The following is a 3,983-nucleotide window of genomic DNA, read 5'->3' on the forward strand; positions in this document are numbered from 1 at the left end:
TAGCCGGGCGAGGTGGCGGGCGCCTGTAGTCCCAGCTACTCGGGAGGCTGAGGCAGGAGAATGACGTGAACCCAGGAGGCGGAGCTTGCAATGAGCCTGATATCCGGCCACTGCACTCCAGCTTGGGCGACAGATTGAGACTCCATCTCAAAAAAAAATAAAAATAAAATAAAATAAAATAAAAAGAACATTCCCCAGCACGTACTTGTCATACTAAAATTTGAAGATCCCTGGCTATAAAGTCCTATTAAACCTCTCCTCCTGTTTCCAATCCAGAAAAGAGTCTAAAGGTAGTATTTCTTTTCCATTAATTTTGGAAAGCAGCAAAACTTTATCTAAATAATTTATTTGTAACAAGAAATCCTCTTTGTATTCAGGGATGCCCACAATTCCATGCATATCTGCTCAGACTATAATACATATTCTTATTCCAGACAGCTCTTTAGATAAAAGGAACATATACATAAAGTGCTGATGTCTGCATACCCAGAGGCCCTGTTAGTATTAAATAATCATAATCTAAGTTAATGTCTGGATTTGTACATAGCAAAAGTATGCAATAATTAGTGCCTAATTTTAAAGCTCTTTTGCCTGTAGGTTTCTTGAGAAATGAAGATGGATTGTATCATGGGTGAACCACAGGGAGTTCAGAAAGAACAAAATGAAGTGTTTGCCTTTCAACATATTTATTTCTATTTCAGAAAACTGCAATATTGTTCATCAGTATTAATTTTATATACAGAGCAAAAATCTTATAATCTATATTTTCTCACAAAATGTGTCTGATTATGTTGTTTATGTAGTTTTTGAAATCCTGTATTAAATTACTAAATATTTATACATAAAGCCAAGAAAGAAAATACAAACATAGGTTCTGTTCTGGTCAAAATTATGATGGAAGCAGTAGCTGGAAAACTCGCCTTCACCTTCTTCCCCTCCATGGATGTTTATCCCACACGCTGCCACTAGAGCCCCCCTTTATAAAGACTACTTTCCTTACAGAATCTGGCCCTTTCTGTGGCTCATGTGATATAGTTCCATGTACCACCTTTCTTAGAAATATTAGAACATAAACCAAATTTACTGAGGTGTCATTAATCTTTGGATACAAATGAAGTTAATTTCTTTAAAAAGACAAATGAAAATTGAAATACAAATATTCTTACAGTAAAATGGATATTTAATGTGTATAGAAGTATAATATATAGTAAGATCATCAGATAGGATGGGTGAATGTAATTAGACTTGGTGATGTTTTATGTATACAATATTAATTCTAAGTACATAGTGATAACTCAAGGATGCATATTTTATTCCACAGAAAAATTTCTAAAAATTAACGAAAAGGGGTATAGCCAAAAAGCCAAGAAAGTAAATACCACTGCCACCACCACCACCAACATTTGATTAGATAAAGAGGCCTAGAAAAGAGGAAGAGAGACACCAAAAGCAAAAGCAAAATGAACACAAAAATCAGATGGGACAAATAGTCAACTAGTAGCAAGATGATAGACTTAAATCTGTCAATTATTACATCAAAAACTAATAAACTAAACATAATAAACTAAACATTTCAATTAAAAGGTAGACATTACTCTGAATAAAAAAGCAACATTTAACTATGGGCTATCTGCAAGAGATGTAGTATAAATGTGATGACACAGATAGGTTAAAAGTAAAAAACAGAAATAACAGGGTACAGTGTACACTGCTCAGGTGATGGGTGCATCAAAATCTCAGGAATCACCACTAAAGAACTTATTCATGTAACCAAACACCACCTGTTCCTCAAAAACCTATTAAAAAAAAAAAGAAAGAAATCATGCCTATAGAAAGCTAACTATTGTGTCTATGTCAAATACTGCTGACTCCAAGGCAAGGAGTATTACGACAAACAAAGGTGGGTCATTTAATAATGACAAAAGGATTAATTTAAAAGGAAAATGTAGCAATATTAACTTTGTATGTGTTTACTAGCAGATTTTAAAAATATACCAAGCAAAAGCTGATAATTTAAAGGGAAAAATAGATGAATTCACAACCAGTTGAATATCTTCTTGTTACATGTAGGACAATCAGACAAAATGATTTGCAAGGAAACAGATATTTGGATAACATTAGTTACAAACTGACGTCATCAACTTTTGGAGAAAACTACAATCAACAGCGGCAGAATGCACGTTCTTTTCAAGAGCACGTGGAAGATGCACAATGAAAGAAAATAAATTGTGAGTCTCAAAAATTTCAGTTACTGAAATTTTACAGAATATATATTATTTGGTCACAAAAGAATTAAACTAAAAGCAAGAGCACATATGGCAGACATCCAAATATTTGGACATTAAACCAGAAATTTCTAACCTATGAAACAAACAAAAATCACCCAGGCATATAGAAATCATAATAAAATTGTAGCATATCAAGATTTGGGGGATGCTTACAAAGCATTTTGTAGAGAAAAAGTATCATGTAAATACCTATATTGGTAGAGAAAAAGGTTTAAAATCAATGATTCTAAATTTCTACTCTAAAAAGCTAGGAAAACCTTTTTGTCCGACATCTTAGCGAGGCTGCGGTGTCCGCTGCTGCTCTCCGAGCTTGGCAGTGCCGCCCAAGGACGACAAGAAGAAGAAGAACGCCGGAAAGTTGGCCAAGAAAGACAAAGACCCAGTGAACAAATCCAGGGGCAAGGCCAAAAAGAAGTGGTCCAAAGGCAAGGTTCGGGACAAGTTCAATAACCTAGTCTTGTTTGACAAAGCTACCTATGACAAACTCTGTAAGGAAGTTCCCAGCTATAAACTTATAACCCCAGCTGTGGTCTCTGAGAGACTGAAGATTCGAGGCTCCCTGGCCAGGGCAGTCCTTCAGGAGCTCCTTAGTAAAGGACTTATCAAACTGGTTTCAAAGCACAGAGCTCAAGTAATTTACACCAGAAATACCAAGGGCAGAGATGCTCCAGCTGCTGGTGAAGATGCATGAATAGGTCCAACCAACTGTACATTTGGAAAAATAAAACTTTATTAAATCAAAAACAAAAAAAGGCTAGGAAAAGAATTAATTCAATGTGAAATAAATTGAAATAGGTCATAATATGCATAAGAACAGAAAGCAATGAAATAACACAGGCGGCCGGGCGCGGTGGCTCAAGCCTGTAATCCCAGCACTTTGGGAGGCCGAGACGGGCGGATCACGAGGTCAGGAGATCCCTGTCTCTACTAAAAATACAAAAAACTAGCCAGGCGAGGTGGCGGGCGCCTGTAGTCCCAGCTACTCCGGAGGCTGAGGAGGAGAATGGCGTAAACCCGGGAGGCGGAACTTGCAGTGAGCTGAGATCCGGCCACTGCACTCCAGCCCGGGTGACAGAGCAAGACTCCGCCTCAAAAAAAAAAAAAGAAATAATACAGGCACACAATTATCTAAGGCTGCTCTTTGAATGAATAAATAAAATTAATCCTTAGTAAACTCAATCAACAACAAAAAGAAATAAACACAAATTACAAATATCAAGAATTAAAGAGATATAACCATAGATATTAAAAGGACAGTAAAGGAATATAGTAAGCAAATTTGTGCCAAGAAATTTTAATAATTAGAAAATGTACTGCTTAGTAAAAATGAATAAAGTCTTAAAAATTGTATAATGCAGAAACAAAAAAATACATGAATATTCCTATATCTCTAAGAGAAATGGAATTTTGAATCAATAAATTTTACTCGAAAAAATTCTGGAAGGAGATTTTTTTCAGTGCTGAATTCTATCTAATATGTAAAGAAGAATAATATCAGTCTTACATAAACTCTTACAGAAATTTGAGAAGGGAAGCATGCAACACACTTTATGAAGCTGATACAAACCTAATACAAACATCTCAATAAAAATGAGCATGTGAAATTCAAGCAAATACAAAATAAATAAAAGCATCATGACCAAGTGTGGCTTATCTCAGAAATGCAAAATTGGTTCAACATTAAAAAATAAATCA

The 3,983-nt window shown here is 35.4% G+C and overlaps 1 pseudogene across 1 annotated transcript in view; it reads left to right on the forward strand.

Annotated features, from left to right (window-relative positions):
* Positions 1-3,040, forward strand: part of LOC105500259 — a 40,433-nt pseudogene extending 37,393 nt beyond the window's left edge. Inside the window, exon 2 of the transcript XR_001000002.1 lies at positions 2,566-3,040. The product of XR_001000002.1 is annotated as a 40S ribosomal protein S25 pseudogene (transcript). The remainder of the gene's footprint in view (positions 1-2,565) is intronic.
* The last annotated feature ends 943 nt before the right edge of the window (positions 3,041-3,983 follow it).

Source organism: Colobus angolensis, unplaced genomic scaffold (assembly GCF_000951035.1).
Source record: "Colobus angolensis palliatus isolate OR3802 unplaced genomic scaffold, Cang.pa_1.0 Scaffold653, whole genome shotgun sequence".
In the NCBI taxonomy this organism is placed as follows: domain Eukaryota; kingdom Metazoa; phylum Chordata; class Mammalia; order Primates; family Cercopithecidae; genus Colobus; species Colobus angolensis.